At 42.2% G+C, this 8,803-nt stretch overlaps 1 long non-coding RNA gene across 1 annotated transcript; it reads left to right on the forward strand.

Moving 5' to 3' along the window:
- The first annotated feature begins 438 nt into the window (after nucleotides 1-438).
- Nucleotides 439-1,996, forward strand: LOC125550458. Its single transcript, XR_007301648.1, has 3 exons — nucleotides 439-876; nucleotides 1,154-1,559; nucleotides 1,648-1,996. It is a non-coding gene; the product is annotated as an uncharacterized LOC125550458 (long non-coding RNA).
- The last annotated feature ends 6,807 nt before the right edge of the window (nucleotides 1,997-8,803 follow it).

An 8,803-nucleotide genomic window follows, 5' to 3' on the forward strand; every position in this document is an offset into this window, starting at 1 on the left:
ATTTGCGTATGGTGATTCAGTGTATAATCGAACTATGATGCATGCATGCATTAGCATTTACATAATGTATACGTTCGTGTGTTGGTTTAGCTTTGTGTATGATCACGCATGCATGGACATGTACGTGAATATGTACACAAATATTAGTAGTACGCATGCAGTGGCGGACCCACCATTGGGGCGAGCTGGGGCGGCTGCCCCGGGTCGCCGGCGGCGGAGGATCGACCCCCAGCTACCTATCTTTCCTCCGGCAGGCGTCACCGCGTCAGATTAATCAGAAGAACAGCGGCGGCGGTGTTTTCTTCTGTTCGTACGACAGCTAAGGGTCGAAGGGGTAAGTGACGGAGAAAGAGAATTGGGCCAGTGGACTGGGCTCTGTTTCTAATTCTATAGGCCAGGCCCAAACAGGCGTCTTTTCTTTCCTCGTCAAAGAAAGAAAAAAAAAACCAATCGCTCAATCCAGATCCCATCGATTCCCGATTCGTTCCCCTCCATCCGCTCACGACCTAGACTGCTGCTGGCTGCTGCGCCACCGCGAGAGGGGAGGGCGGCGTCTGCATCAACTCGCTGCTGCATCGTCAGGGGAGGGGCTGGGTACGTGCACTGCGGCGGCGTGGGGCGGTTATGCTGTGCTGGTGCTGGAGGCGGTCAGGCCAGCCGGCCAGCGGCGGGGCGGTAGTTGGGGGCTGTGCTTGAGTGAGCGTGATGGATTCCGATGAAGAGGTGGATTGGATAGGGATTGCTGCCGCTGTCGAACTCGAAGAAGCTGAAGCTGAGGCTGCTGCTGCCGAAGAAGCTGCGGCTGTGGCAGGGGAAGCGGCTTTGGCGCACAGATCAACCAACCAGAAGCGGCCACATGACTCCGACGACCGACAGGTATCCTCTTCTAGTCTTCTTGTATCTTTCCTTTGATATGTTAGTTGGAAACTTGGAATGTTGAATAGCAAATAGCCATGGGTGGTCGACAAGGTAACTATATTCAATGAGGTGCTGGATAGAAACATAGTTGAGATGAATAATCGATTTAGTGAAACTTCTACACGCTTGTTGAAGTGCATTGCTTGCCTTGATCCTAGAGACTCATTTAGCAACTTTGATCATGATAAGCTAGTTGAGCTTGCAAATATTTACTCAATTGATTTCTCTTCACAAGAGCGCTATCTGTTGACTGATCAACTCAACATATATATTGATGTGATGAAAAGAAGTACTGGATTCTTGGCTTGCGATAGTTTGAGTTCTCTTGCTCTCAAGTTGGTTCAGAGTAGACAACATCTGGTATTTCCATTGGTTTATCGGCTCATCAGACTTGCATTGACATTACCGGTGGCAACTGCATCAGTTGAAAGGGTTTTCTCAGCCATGAATATTATAAAGACTGATCTTCGAAACAAGATGGGTGATGATTGGCTTAATGATTTGATGGTTTGCTTTGTTGAGCGCGAGATATTTGCTGAAATTAGTGATAAAGAGATTATGGTTCATTTTCATGCCTTGAAGAACCGTCGAGGTCATCTACCTCCAGAACCTCGTGTTCATTATGCAATTATGTCTTAAAGGTATACCACCACCCAGTTACCATCAGATGACTATACCAAAATATACAACTCTCATCACACTTGTGCTAATGCATTCATTATTTTGTAGGTCTCATTTGGAAGTTGGAATTATGGGATCATATTGTGGCATAAGTGAGCATTTCAAGCGGGCAAGAGTCCATGTGAGCAGTCAAGAAGCCTCGGCGACTTTTAACAGTGTACTAGTTTTAAATAGTATTTTCATCCTTTTGTTGTTGAATGCTATAAGTTCTGGTTGAATATAGCTGCATTTGTAGCGAAAAAAAATTAAACATTAAGTGTTCGCCCCGGCTAACTTCAATTCCTGGGCCCGCCACTGTACGCATGCGTGTTTCATTATTGCTTGTACGGTTTGGGATTGAGATTACTTTGTAAGCTGGACTTGCTTGAGTTAAGTTCTATGTAATATTGCCCGAAAATTCGCAGCCTGTTGCATTCTTCTACAACTGTTGATCTGCGCCGTCATCCAAAAAGTTGTTCCGACGGAAATTGGTTAAAAATGAATGCAAATTATCAACCCTCTCAATACGAGACAATATACAATTTTTTATCTTGTACAAATACTTCGGCGGACTGTTCTTGTACTTCTTCCCTCCTATGTACATGGTGCATCCCCTGTCCTATTAGATACCTTTTTTCTTATTTCAACTCTGTTCGAGCCGTCCACTTGCACTGTTCACCATCTTCTTTTTTGGTTTCAGTACTATTCCACTCTAAGTGAGGTTTCAACACTCTTTGATCGTCTTGTTTCTCTATCCGATTTCCTTGTGTGCAATTAATTTCTTTTACCTGATGTGTACTCATCAGTTCATCTTGTTATGTCGCTTTGCAAGTTCATGTCATCGTTTTCCCATTAAAAATTGCTACTCTTTGTGCCAATTTTTTATGTTCCTAAGATACATGATGTCGTATCTCAAATATCCACTCTTTGATTCAACAATTCCATCCTTGTACAACCAAACCTCAATTTCTAGACTGAAAGTGCTAGTTATCGACTAAAGGGAGGTTGAATAGGCGATTTTTATGAAAGTCTTCAAAACACGGGGGCTTTGAAAACAGGCAGTAGAAATGAACCTATTTATATGCAGCGGAAGGTACACTATACTAGACAAGCCATAGTCAAGTAAGCAATGAAGTGAAAGCATGAGGATTATCAGCAGCTAGGCAGTATGGATCAGGATGAAAGATAGTATGAAGTCAAACAACAACAGTCTTCACACAGTGAAGTCAATCAGATCATGCAAGCAAGCAATGACTTCACGAAGACAAACTGTAATTAAAGAGAGGTAAAGGATGGAACCAGTTGCTTGGTGAGGACAAAGATTTGTTGGACCAGTTTCAGCTGCTGTGACAACTGTACGTCTGGTTAGGGAGGCTGAGATTCAACTCAGAAGACCGCGTCTTCACCTTATTCCCCTTGAGCTAAGGACACACAGTCCTCGCCCAATCACTCTGGTAAGTCTTCAAGGTAGACTTCCAAACCTTCACAGACTTCGTTCACCGGGGATCCACAATGACTCTTGGATGCTCAGAACGCGACGCCTAACCGGCTAGAGGATTCACAGTCCTCAAGTGTAACAAGTCTTCAGATCACGCAGACAGAAAGACTTCAGTGATGCCTAACACTCTTTGGCTCTGGGTGTTTAGGGCTTTGTCCTCGCAAGGATCTCTCTCTCTCAAATGCTTCGGAGGTGGGTTGCTCTCAAATGACAAAATCCGTGCACTAACTATGAGCAGCCACCAATTTATGGTGTAGGGGGTTGGATATTTATAGCCAGGAGACAACCCGACCTGATTTGTCTGAATGACCCTGGGTCACTAAGGGACTGACACGTGTCCAACGGTCAGATTTCAAACACACGCGACAGCTTGATTTGGGCTACAAGTAAAGCTGACTCATCCAGCTCTGGATAAGTTTTGCTCTCATTGTCTTCGCTCGAAGATATAGGATTTGGTTGAGCATCACTTCAGTCACTCTGACTTTGTTCACTTGGACCCCACTTAACAGTACGGTGGTTCCTATGACTCAACAAAGAAGAAAAGGAAACTATGAAACAACTATGTCTTCACAATCCATAGTCTTCATGCGATGTCTTCTCATGTCATAGTCTTCAATGTGAATCTCTTCACAGACCACCATTGTCTTCAATGTCTTTACACATTTTTAGGGGTCATCTCTGGTAGGTAAACCGAATCAATGAGGGACTACTACCTTTGTTATCCTGCAATTCTCACAAACACATTAGTCCATCAACCAAGTTTGTCGTCAATACTCCAAAACCAACTAGGGGTGGCACTAGATGCACTTACATGGACGGATTTGAATGGTTTCCTTCTGATTTTTTTCATACCAGCTATCATTATGATTTTGTGCTTCCAACCGCAATGATTTTCGTACCACTTGATTTAATTTTCACTTCTAAGATTTTAGTTATTATTCTAATAAGTTACGTACTATGAAACTTAGTTTTTGTTTCCTCGTGATCTTATCTCGTCCTTAAGTTCTATCCCTCGGAACTTGCATCCGCCCGGTTCTCTAGAACTTATCAAGACATGACTGTCTTCGTCAATTTCGTAACTCTCCTTAAATTTCTAATATTTTATTCCTACGTGCATCCAAGAGGTGGTCACCCGAGTTACTACCTAACATTTATTTTCGCGGTGCGTAGTCCGCAGACACATCAACTTCTTTCTCCCCGTTCTTTCCCCCTCGCCTTCTTCCTTTCTATTATCATCTTGTAGATCTGCTCTCTTCTGACACCTACCGAACATTGCTATCATAGGTTGTTGGAAGTTTACGGTCCCAACCATCGATACTGACTACAGGTACTCCCAGTGATCGTCAGCATTACCCTTCCAACTTGCCCCACGCAAGATCTCAACAATCCTCAATGCAGTTCATGAAATGGAGGTAAATTACCATGTATCCCTTAATCTCGTCCAAATCATGTCCAAATGCTTATTTTCCACTAAATTGACTATTGGTACTTTTCCAGTGCTCAATTTGTTATGACTCTAGAGGATTGTGTGGCGGTGACAATTTTGTGAAGAACAAGTGCTTCTTGCTCTTTTTTCCACAAGACTGCAAAGAAAGAACACCAAGTTTGAAATAATTATTGATATCTTGTTCATGAGATATTTGATTAACTTGTTAGTTCGCTATAGATTATTCACAACTATGTGGGCCCTTGTTGACTGAACAAGATGTGGATCCAACTTATGTCCAATTCATTTCATATGAAACATTCAATCAAGTGCTTTTCATTAGTTGCTCAAGATTGCAGAATTATCCCCATTAGTCCAACACACATTTCCTTTAACATATACTCATTTCATATATATTTGAAGCTACCACTCGTACCAGTATTTTACTATTGTCGCATCAGTACCTAACGATGCATAAATTTTGTTCTGCATACCAATTTCATTATCATATCTACCTATCTGTAATTTTCACACTACAAGAAAACTGAGATACTGTGACGAAAATCCTCGTGACAAAGTTGGACAACGTCACAGGAATACCTAATGTGTGATGTTTTCGTAGGTGGCGTCACTGATTACCACAAATCGATGACGATAGACGTCACATAATCGCTTTAGCCTTTGAGCGCACCTTGCTACTAGTTTCTTTGACAGTTTGGTAATTTCCATGATGAAACTATTAGAGTCACCGAATATTACAAATGTGTGATGATTACTTTTTTTATGTGATGTCTACCGATGGGACCTGCCATACATGTTTCACGGGTTACTGAGCAGTAGGACCCGCGTAGCAGTAGGACCATAGTGTTTTCAAAGTCTACTGAGCACTGTAATTATTTTGTTCCATCTAATATAGATAGGTAATGGCTAAGGAAATTTTTTATTTTGTTCCATCTAATATAAATAGATAGTGACCAAGCAAAAATCCTTGAATCCATGCATTAGTGAGATGATGTCATTACATTCTATCAAAAAAAATTGAAATATAAGTTAACGGGATTTTTTTGGTACAGGGAGTTTGAACACGGGACCATTATGGTCTCAACTAACGGCATTGCTAATAGGGTAGAGTTATATTTTTAGATACTAACAATGTTAATTGTGCTAAAAATATACTAGTATATTATGGTCCCGGACTATATATATACGCCTATAACACCTAGCACGTTAGTCATTTCTTTCCTGGGGCGTGTGTGGCTCGATTTGTAGGTAAATTATTTCGTGCCAGGGCGTATGTGATCTATCTGTTCGTCTGTCATGGGTTCTAGCCGGCGTCACGTCGCGGCGGGGAGAGGAAAGGCAAGGCACGACACGGCCGCACGGCTCGGTTCCGGCTGGCGGCTGTTAACTTTTGTTTTTTTGGGTGGCTGGCCGCTGTTACGGACGCAGCACAGCCCATGGCCTGGCGAGCCCTTTCTTTAATTTTTTTTCTACTATGCGTGGGCTGAAGCCAGCTCAATTTACCCTAAAAAAAAGCTCAACAACACATATAACCAGCGTTTTTTTTACCTCGCCCACCTTCTCCTCCCCGAGCGAAACCCTATCTATCCGATCTCGTTTTCTTTCGCTCGTGTGGTGGCGGCGGTAGATCGGGGGCAAACAAACGCGACAACGGCAGTAGGAGTAGCTGCTCTCTCCTCCCTCCCCCGTCGGGTTCCTTGAGGGCACCCTGCTGCAGAAGCTGCTAGTAGTGTCAGGGCCCTCCATGGCGCGCAGCGGCGGACCCAGCGTGCGCCGCGGCCTGGTCACGCGACGGCGGCCCAGTCTGTGTGTGTGACGTTCATTCTCAGTGTGAGTACCCGCATGTGTGCGTCCTTCGATCCCTCTCGTGTGATTGCAGGGACTGAACTCTCACTCTGTGGTGCAACTCGTCCATACACTTCTCAATTGTCAATTCTATCGGAGCAAATGAGGGAGAGTCATGGTGATGTGGGTATTGGCTATGGCCTTCTTGAGCGGAACCCCTGTTTCGCCTATGACACCCGCCTCGTCGCCTTCGTCAGAGATTAACTAATGAGTAGGGCCGTAGTCGTTCGATCTTTTGCACTTATCAGTACTTCTTATTGACCCTCTGTTTTTTCTTCTTCTTGTGTTTTGGCCGTCATGTATTGACAGAGGACAGACCACAAGGGCACGCCGGAGTTCAGTTGGAGGACGGTCAAGCTCGACCAACAAACTGGGTTAACATGTGTTCGACGCTCAACTCTCTGCACTCAATTTAGATGAATCACTTCTGTGCGGGGATTGGTTCAGATATTCGTTTTGTTCTATTCTTCCTTGTTAGTGATTTCTTATTGGTCAATCGTGAGATGCTTGTATAGTACACCCCCAGTATTTGCTAGGTCAGATAGTCCTTGTTTGTGCCAGTAATCTTGAACTCATGGAACTAGTTTATACGTGTCATTAAGTTGAAAATTGTAAACGGAATTGTACCTGCTCTGATTTATCTTTTAGAGAAATTATTATTAGAACCTAACTAGTACATGTGACATGGGTTAGTAATGAAATAGTGAGCTGCAATAAAATATTTTCATTATGCCGATGCTCCCCCAGTATTGTTATGTTATTTTGTAGTGCTGAGCTCATGGCAACTTGGTTTGAGGGTTTGCGAATAGATTTGCAAGTGAATTTTTGTTGTAGAACTGCTGTTGAAGTTTTATGAGCGATTCAACATGATTTTGGTAAATTGCTAGTGGAGAACTAATTCCGTGCATTCGTTTGTGGCAATCAGAAGTGATACTGACTATATGTAAATGCATATTACTATCCAAGCAAGCAAATACTACAACTAAAGATCAAAGCCTAGATGAGCTTTTTATTCGGCTTGCAACCATCACACAATTGTTAGTACTCCCTCTGGTCCTTTTTACTCTGCATATTAGAATTCTCTGAATTCAAACTTCACAAAGTTTGACTGTATTTATATGAAAAAGTATCAACATCTGCCATGCTAAAGTTATACAATATGAAACTTTAAGTCATGACACATCTATTGATATTGATTTTAGATTGTGAATGTTGGTACTTTTTTCTATAAAGTTGGTCAAACTTTACGAGGCTTGACTTCAGTCAAATCTTATATGTGTACTAAAAACGACCGGAGGGAGTAATTTATTTTCAAATGGAAGTATCTTGTTGATCAAATGTGTGCAAAGGACAACAAGCTCTGCGAAACTTCTTCATGCTTTCTTCACTATTCTAGCTGCTTCAAGGTTTCTTCCTTAGTAACTTTGTCGAATATTTTGTTTTTCTGCACCATTTTAATTCCAATTTAATATTTCAGATGACCTTTGTTGCTCACAAATATGACATGTTTAGTTATGTTCATATCACTTATTAGACCGGTACTATCATGTCTTTTTTTGTTAAGATTCCAACCTAGAGCTCCGAGTTATAACTTTCATGTTGTTCTTTGTTGCAATGATCGATGGTTTTTTCTAACTCATTCATGTTGTTGTATTCATGCCTTTGTTTCTAATAGGCTGATTCGTAAGTCATCTTTCAAGAAGTTGATATGGACAAAGGAGGATCAAAACAACTCTAGCTGCCTTCATGAAGTCACGAGAAGAGGCATCTAACAAGGTTTCAAGTTTTGATTAAGGTGGGAGCTAAGACTCACACCAAGAAGGTCTATATTTATGACCTCCAAATGTTTAAAAAAATGTTGTATCAAACGATTATGTAGCTTGGGTTATGTTGGATGGTGCATGTAAGTGTTTAGTGTACACGTTGTTTAGAGACAAGTTACCTTGTAATGTGATATGGAAATTGGTCAATGAAAAGATGGTCCTAAAAACACCACAAGCCCACAATTGGTTTTGAATCGAACCAGGCCAAACTAATATGAGAGGAAAAAATTATAAATAATATAATTCTTGAAAAGGCTGGCAGAAAATGGCGACCTCTCCATAAAGAGGTGGGCTGGATCAACAACTAATGGTTTGCAAATTGGCCATGGCCCACCAAACAATTAGATCCAAAAATAGAAAAAATGCTAAATTATTGGGCTTGGACCAGTTGGAAACCCACTGCGCATTAGACCGTCAATAATCTTGTGACGACAGCTTCGTCACCGAAGGTCCCATATCCGGTGACGTTTTTTGCGCGCTGCATCACTAGGAATAATCTATGACGGGGATTCTGTGACGATGCTCGTGACGCCTGAAAAATGTCAAACGTGAGTATTTTGTGACGTTTTTAGCTATTACGTGACATTTTTGAGCTTGTCACAGTAGGTCCAA

This window comes from Triticum urartu, chromosome 4 (assembly GCF_003073215.2).
Source record: "Triticum urartu cultivar G1812 chromosome 4, Tu2.1, whole genome shotgun sequence".
In the NCBI taxonomy this organism is placed as follows: domain Eukaryota; kingdom Viridiplantae; phylum Streptophyta; class Magnoliopsida; order Poales; family Poaceae; genus Triticum; species Triticum urartu.